Genomic DNA, 9240 nt, shown 5'->3' with positions numbered 1-9240 from the left:
AATATTTCTAAAGCTTTGAATGTTCCGTAGAACACAGTGGTTGATAATTGTGAAATCAAAGAAATGTGGAATCACCTGGACTCTTCCTAGAGTTACTGGTCAAACTGAGTAACCAGGAATAGATCCTTGAACAGAGAGGTGACCAAGAACCCCAAAGTTGCTCTAGTAGAGCTTCAGACATCCCCTGCAGAGATGGAGGACCCGCTGGAAGGACGATCATCTCGGCAGCACAACAAAAAGTAGTTAGGACGATCATCTCGGCAGCACAACAAATACTAGTTTCCAGGTGAACCTCCAATTGATTTGCATAAAGTAAATTTTTACTTTTGGCGCTTCACTATCTTTCTTTTGTAAATGAATAGGTTCGAACTTCATGTTAAACATGTTATATGGTGATAGGCCTAGTACGGTGTGTGCTTCAGGTATTACTCTGTCCAGCACTGAAAATGTGATGAGTTATTTGATAAATGTAAACTTCATTGTTGAAAATGGTGGAAGTTACAAACATACCAGGATTGTCAGTAAGTTCAAGACTCAAATCACAGAACTACATGACATTTATTTCTCAGCTCAAGGCATGAATTTTAACTGCACCAAGTTTTTTTCTTTGTCATACTCTCACTCATTCCATATTTCTTTTATGTAGAAGCAGCCACAGACATGGGTGGGGTGGGGGTGGGGGGATTATCTCAGTCAAACAGAAGACTTTCATTAGCAGCCCAAATCTCTGCCAGAATTCCCACACACCACAGTAATCACCAAAATTTCAAATAAACACAGATTTCTGTCCCTGTCAGATACAACATATCAGTGCCACTATGGATAGGAGAAAACACAAGCCTCTGTCTGATGGAAGCAATAATAAAATAATTTAAAAGGCAACATCACAGGAAAACTTCAGCTTTCATATTGTACAAAGGTAAGTACACAGAAGAGCTTCAGGGCATTAATCGATAAACACAGGTAAATAGCTCAACATGAAACTTAAATAAACACAGGTAAGTTCTAGTGGCACAATCATAGGTCAGGGGCAGAATGGTTCAGTAGGCAGTGACAAGCAAACAGGAACAACGGAGAGCAAACAACTGGTTAGATCCAAGAGACAAGTAAGAGTTCATACACAGGAGAAACTGTTTCAAGAAGGACAGTCTGAGTCGAGGTCTGAGAAGCAATCTGTAGAAGACCAGGCAAGGTAGTGTGAAGGAAACTGAAGAGTTACTGTGGAGAATCTACAGTAAGTGGGCAATTTGGCTGCTGATGTAAATACAGACTGGATGACTGCACAGATACTGTAAATGGTATGGTTATATAATAATTTTTATGCATTGATGTGCACTCAAAACACTTTACACTATTTCCCCTTCACCTACACAAACGCTCACACAATGGTGACATCACCAGGAGCAACTAGGGGTTCAGTGTCTTGTTCAAGGACGCTTTGACCGGAGAAGCCAGGGGTCAAACCACGAACCCTCTGGTTAGGGAATAATCCGCTCTCCCTCCTGAACCAGAGCCACCCTAGATAGAGGGCAGGTGAGTGTGGGCGGAGTGGGGTAGAGCATATAGTAGCAGCAGGACGAATACTGCATATGGAATAGCTCACAGTGATTTCATGCTTTATTTTCTTATTCAGAAATTACCTTAAGGGAATGAAACAAAAGATAATGATATGTAAGGGAAGAAGAAATGTAAATCAAGTGTTTCTTTTTGATATGAGCACTTTTGGTGGTCATTTTAAAAACTACTTCCATGTTTTATTTAAGAATTTTCATCCCAACTAAAGTTTTAACAGCTCTACAGCGGGGGGATGGGAAGGACAGCAGCAGTGCACAAACTGATTTCTGAACAGAACATCATTCTATGTTTAGTAGAGCAAAGAGAAAACCACACGGTGGTGTTGAATGCTGGACAAGCTCTTGTGGCAGAAAAGGGATGGGACAGCAAAAGCCACACGAGGTGGCAGAAATTGGCTCCATGCGGTGACAATTCTTGGCCACACCTGGTCCCACTTTTCACACCCAAAGCTAAAAAAAGGCAGCTGTGACATGATGTACAGAAAGCATATAAGCAATTCAGCTACAAAGAGGACTTGTGACTCAGTAGGAAGAGAGGACCCTGGCCCCTGCGTCACATTCAGAATGTGCTTTCTAAATAGACTTTTTCCCCCAAATGTGCATGCAGATGCTTATGTGGATCATATGTTTCTTTTGTACACTGTACCTTTGGTTGTGTGTTCTCTGCCTTGCTGTGTTCACAACATTGTCTGTGTTCATTCAGAGTACGAAGTGAATTGGAGTCCACCTGTGGTAAACTGAACTGACTGAAGAAATGTAGAAAGTTACACGCCGGTCTATATACAGTATGGGCAGAGACACACCGAGCCAGTGTGACAGAATTAGCAGCGATGTAGGACAATTGTTGCGTTGCCTTGTGTCATGAAGTCAAGGGCGTCAGACACTCACCGATGGCTCGACAGTGGCTGACAGCTGACCTTAGGCTTGGTGTGTCATGGGCATAAGGTCCCACAGTTCACACTGTCATAGCAAAGCATAGATCAGTACAGGGGTATAAAAATATTTCTAAAGCTTTGAATGTTCCGTAGAACACAGTGGTTGATAATTGTGAAATCAAAGAAATGTGGAATCACCTGGACTCTTCCTAGAGTTACTGGTCAAACTGAGTAACCAGGAATAGATCCTTGAACAGAGAGGTGACCAAGAACCCCAAAGTTGCTCTAGTAGAGCTTCAGACATCCCCTGCAGAGATGGAGGACCCGCTGGAAGGACGATCATCTCGGCAGCACAACAAAAAGTAGTTTCCAGGTGAACCTCGACTTGATTTACATAAAGTAAATTTTTACTTTTGGCGCTTCACTATCTTTCTTTTGTAAATGAATAGGTTCGAACTTCATGTTAAACATGTTATATGGTGATAGGCCTAGTACGGTGTGTGCTTCAGGTATTACTCTGTCCAGCACTGAAAATGTGATGAGTTATTTGATAAATGTAAACTTCATTGTTGAAAATGGTGGAAGTTACAAACATACCAGGATTGTCAGTAAGTTCAAGACTCAAATCACAGAACTACATGACATTTATTTCTCAGCTCAAGGCATGAATTTTAACTGCACCAAGTTTTTTTCTTTGTCATACACTCACTCATTCCATATTTCTTTTATGTAGAAGCAGCCACAGACATGGGTGGGGTGGGGGTGGGGGGATTATCTCAGTCAAACAGAAGACTTTCATTAGCAGCCCAAATCTCTGCCAGAATTCCCACACACCACAGTAATCACCAAAATTTCAAATAAACACAGATTTCTGTCCCTGTCAGATACAACATATCAGTGCCACTATGGATAGGAGAAAACACAAGCCTCTGTCTGATGGAAGCAATAATAAAATAATTTAAAAGGCAGCATCACAGGAAAACTTCAGCTTTCATATTGTACAAAGGTAAGTACACAGAAGAGCTTCAGGGCATTAATCGATAAACACAGGTAAATAGCTCAACATGAAACTTAAATAAACACAGGTAAGTTCTAGTGGCACAATCATAGGTCAGGGGCAGAATGGTTCAGTAGGCAGTGACAAGCAAACAGGAACAACGGAGAGCAAACAACTGGTTAGATCCAAGAGACAAGTAAGAGTTCATACACAGGAGAAACTGTTTCAAGAAGGACAGTCTGAGTCGAGGTCTGAGAAGCAATCTGTAGAAGACCAGGGAAGGTAGTGTGAAGGAAACTGAAGAGTTACTGTAGAGAATCTACAGTAAGTGGGCAATTTGGCTGCTGACGTAAATACAGACTGGATGACTGCACAGATACTGTAAATGGTATGGTTATATAATAATTTCTATGCATTGATGTGCACTCAAAACACTTTACACTATTTCCCCTTCACCTACACAAACGCTCACACAATGGTGACATCACCAGGAGCAACTAGGGGTTCAGTGTCTTGTTCAAGGACGCTTTGACCGGAGAAGCCAGGGGTCAAACCACGAACCCTCTGGTTAGGGAATAATCCGCTCTCCCTCCTGAACCAGAGCCACCCTAGATAGAGGGCAGGTGAGTGTGGGCGGAGTGGGGTAGAGCATATAGTAGCAGCAGGACAATGGAACAAAGACAAGGGTCTGGTCTAAAATGCAAGGGAAAAACACAGGGTGGAGACAGGGCCAAGACTGAGATTGTGACTTTTGCTGTTGAGCAATAGCTGTCTTGACACTGCTGATCACTGAAGGGACCAAGAGTCAAGAAGCTATTGTAGCTTATTGCATGTAGCATCATTCACTTTTATTTAACCTCTTCGTAAAAACTGTTCTGCAAAAGAACAATGCTTTGCAGGCAGTTACAAAACAAAGGCTGGTAGTACAGTTATATTTCTGTTGAATAAACCATGTTCTGTCCGATCCTGTCAAGTGACCGAGCTAAGCTAACAAGTTTGCTATCTGACTGTGAGCAGGCTTGTTACCTCTGAGAGGTTTATTCTCCCACTTCAGTAACTGTTTATTGAATGAAATGGTTTGCACTGGGGAATAAAAGTAAACAAAACAGCAAAGAGAAAACACAGAGAAGTGCCAAGAGCTATTGGGACTGAAGCAATTGCTGGTTACAGCAGTTCACCACGAGCGATGACTGTCACTTTGTGGCATGACTGCCGCATTAGTCTCGTTTTTCAATCCATTTGTGTCCTTTAGTCTCTACCTACGCAGTGTCTCAGCTGTCAGTCAAACAGCCCCTCAAAGACTTTGAAGCAAACACAGTATTTCTGATCCATCGCCACAAATAGTTGTCTTCCATTGAGTAACTGAATTTTATTTACATTGAGTCTGAATAACACTGACATGAATTTACACAAAAACAGGAATGACTTTTGTAATTTCACTTAAAGTAAGTCTTTCATTAGTAGTGTGACCTTGCTTTCCTGTGGTCCATCTTTTCCCAGCTTATGATACTCCTCAGGGGTGCACTGAACTCTCTGATGGAGATACAATACAAAAACACAAACCTGGTAGCTCACCTGTTAATCCACTGTTTTCATACTATAAAGGACTATGTGTTGTTTTTGTTTCTGAATATGGTAATTGAAAAGGTAGTGGTGGTAATTTTATATTTGCTTGTGTTGCCAGATCTGATGGAGATTTTTTTATTATTATTATTATTAAACTTTATGAACAATGGATATTTTTAGGCACATTCGAATGTGAAGGTTACTTTTTTACTTATGACTATTTATGTTTGAAGCCATGTTTTCAGGTGCTTTAAATAATCACTGAACAGGTGAACCTAAATATGGATTAATGCAGGGTTTGTCCATGTTCGGTTGACTCACCAATGAATAACGGCCCATACAGTACAAAGAATGTTAAGAACAAAGCTGCCATCACACTTTTCATTTAGAGAGCATTGCTTTTCTTGCTGTTTGTTGGCATGTACTTCCAAAATAAAATCAGAATCAGAGTCTGCTTTATTGGCCAGGTGTGTCAGACACATGAGGAATTTAACTCTGGACATCGGCTCTCAATGTGTATGTACATATCCCAGTGCAAGGGGCAAGTAAACAGTAAACCAACATAAGGCTGTGTAATATAACAAAATAAGCAGTATTAACAAGCAACAAACAGTGGAAACAATGCAAAATAAACAGTATAAACAGGAAGTAAACAATGCAGACAGACAAAGGAATGAGATAAATAGGAATGAAAATAGAGTACTTAAAAATAGAGACCTGTATGGATCTGTATAATCTGTACAATGTATATTTACAGGTATTACACTGAGGGTTATTGTCCAGTCATACTGTCGTGGATCAAGTGCTCATCAGAGTGACAGCCCGGGGGAAAAAACTGTCCTTGTGCCTGGTTGTCTTGGCGCACAGTGACTTGTAGCGCTGATCAAAGGGGAGGAGTTTGAACAGATTATGCAACAAAGAGTTTTGGTTATACAGTAAATCAATTCAGAGAGTGTCTGTTTTACAGTTCAATCAGTAAAATCATGTTTAGCATGGGTGGACCCAAAAGGAAATGGGGTTTTAATCCTGACATTGTTGGCGCTATGCTATAGAAGTGTAATGACTCATTGATTTGAATCAATGCAGCAGGCTTAACGCCTGAGCTAAAGCTTTATTGATTCCACATGCTTGAATGAGGCCAAAGCTGGGAGTGAACCAGAGGAGAAATATTGATGCAAGTTTCTCTGAATCAGACATGCTTTATTTTAGCAGCGAATCAGAACATTTACCATGTGTAGTTCTCTCAGCCAAACTGTGGTCAGACTGCTGATCTGTTTGGGATTTTTGATGATTTTGAAACACACTTCATCTTCTACTCAACCAGAAAGCACTGAAACTGATGGTTAAAGCCATGCCATATAAAAATAGCCTCATGGGTATTACTAATAATAACAGGGGCCTTACATTCGCTGATTTTCATTTTTATTGTAAACATTACAAATTAGATCAATGTGCAAATTAGACTGAAAAAAATGTTACATAGATAAAATACAAGAAAAAACAATTTCGATGCAAACATTTCCATTTAGCCTGACTTCATCTGGCGCTTTGTATTGGTTGAACTGCACACAAACACAAAGGTTTTTCACTGACACAGATGTGAAACTGCTGGAAGTGATTAAGTTGTATCTTAAGTGCATCAAATTATTGATTCCAGGTTGAGCTGCATATCGAATCGGTGTCAGGAGGAGAGATAGTCCTTCCAGCAGCAGTATCTGCTCTCCTCTTCTTGTACACTAAAACCTTAATCTGTGCCCTTCAGCTCTACAGATTTATGTGTTATTGCTCTGGCTCTAGAGGATGACAACTGACATACAGGAAATGAATCAGATATGGCACATTGACCTTTCTGAGCTACAGAAGGAAAATCATTCATTGTCATCATCATCATCATGGTATGGCAATAGACAAGTTACTACTGCACACTCAAAACTAAAGAAAGTTTTTCATAGCACCTCTGAGGGTTACGGGAAACAGAGTAATGCCAGTGTAGAGGAAACAATCTTTGCACTATTGTGTTCTCTCTATTGTGGCAAAACAACATTAAACGAGAAGAACGGGCATACAACGGCAGAGTAATCAGGAAGTTCAAGATAAATCCTGGTGGGCTGGTACCGTACTGGGCCATTACTATAGCCTGAAAATACTCAACTCGGTGACAGGTTGTGCTCTAACTTGTGAATGTCTTTACATTCAGTGATTATGCCCCAACCAAGTCCACACACACAATTGTGTATGAAGTGCCTTTGTCATTCAGCCTGTTGAAGGAAATTGCAGATGTTTCAAGTGTTTCCACATGAAGATTTTTCAAAATAAAAGTGTTCCAGGAATGAGGGACTATTTCCTTTGAGCTGCGCTGAAGCACTTCAATGTTAAATATAAAAACTTTTATATAAGTTTCAAATAATGGCTTATTTCTCTTTGTAGCTGAGGTAATAAATACATTTCCAGGGTCATTGATATAGATAATGGGCATTTTATTTGATCAATATGATCACATAAAAATTCACTTTTTCAATGTAGGTTGAAACAGAAAATGAAGTCTGTATGCAGTTTCTTTTGTCTCTTTTGTATATTTGAAAACCTTATTCCCATTTTCAAATCTAACAATCCATTCATCTATCTGAAATGAGGCTCTGCAGGACAATAAACTCACAATGTAATGAGCAGGACCAACCTTGTACTCACAATTAATTTTTCTGTCTATGAGGCTTAAAGAAAGGGGGGGAAATGGTAGGAAACTTGTGCAAATTCATATCCTCAAGGACCACCACAGGGTTATAATTTCTTTTTACAAGCAGCCTCTCCAGATGCAACAAACTCCGCACTCAACAAAGAGCCCTCTCAAAGCCTTATTTTGTCATGCTTTGTGGCGTCTGCTACATCTCACATAGGGAACAGGCTTGCTCCTGGATTACTTGTTAGACAATGTGTAACTATAATTACATAGATATTTCATGCTAATACTCCAAACCTCTGTAACTGCTTGTTGTAGTAAATTATAATATTCAGGGTGAGAACATTTGTGAGCGTACTGCTGGTTTACATATGGTGTTATATTTGTCTGCTTTGTGAAGATTATGTACCAGTGTATCTTTGACAATATCGATCGGTTATTTTTCACGCTCTGCTCAAGTGAATTATGTTTGCTGGTCTATGAGAAAGGATGAAAGAAAGATGCTTTAAAACATGTAGTATCAGACATCAGCAGCAGTTTCAAGAGCAGAAATGAGGCTGGTGAATGATCAACATCTCCTGGCTGTTTTTTTAGCATCTCTGTTTTTGCTTGCCACTCCTTCCGTCTGCTGATCAGCCAAATGTTATCCACCTCACGCCTTTGCATCCTCCTGTCTCCTCCCTCTCCCTGTTGCCAATATCCTCTCTAGATTGACTTAAATCATGCAGCAAAAGGACTAATAAAATAAAACACAAAACAAGATGTGCTGGGAACTTTTATGAAGTCAGTTGTTTGAGCCTGAACAAAAAAAAAAACCCATAGCAGCTTTTATCTAAGATACATGTACACGGTTATGATGATTACAGATGTGATGTAAAATTTATATAAAATGTGTATAAAAATGCACATAATTCATGACAAGTATACATCTACAGCATGTGCAATTGTTTTTGAAATAGTGAAATACAATAAATGTTCTTTCCCACGGTGGAAATGTACTGTACTATGCAAAGTAAGGAACAAGATACAAGCTTTACATATAAATAGTTCAGTGTACGCAAATATATTTTGGCAATTCGGTTTCGAAAAAGGCAATTAAATATATAATAAACTGATGCCACTATATTAAGAAAGGCTGCCTGTAGTGTGACTTGCACTACAGCGAGCAAGATACTTCATCAGTTGAAGTTTTCTCAGTGTTCCAGTTATTTTGGATTTTGCAAACATTTAACAAGGACATTTTTGACAGTTTTTAGTCAGAGATGGTCTGAACATGAACAAATGGTTGTCCCAGATAAAGACTGTGTAAACTGTTGAGCTGATCTCAGTGAAACTTCCTCTAAATGTTTAAAAGCCAGTAATGAAAAGGAGCAAAGCACATCTACTCAACTAAAGTACTTCCAATGTATGAACACAACTTGATGTACTGGTACCTTACTTGAGTATTTCTTATTTACTGTATGCAGATGTGTATGAGTTTTTTAGAAGTACATTTTTAAATGCAGGACTTTCACTTCTAGTAAAGTATATTACAGAGTGGTACTGCTACTT

This window comes from Monopterus albus, unplaced genomic scaffold (assembly GCF_001952655.1).
Source record: "Monopterus albus unplaced genomic scaffold, M_albus_1.0 scaffold298.1, whole genome shotgun sequence".
NCBI classification, from domain to species: Eukaryota; Metazoa; Chordata; class Actinopteri; order Synbranchiformes; family Synbranchidae; genus Monopterus; species Monopterus albus.
This window is presented reverse-complemented; position numbering follows the sequence as displayed.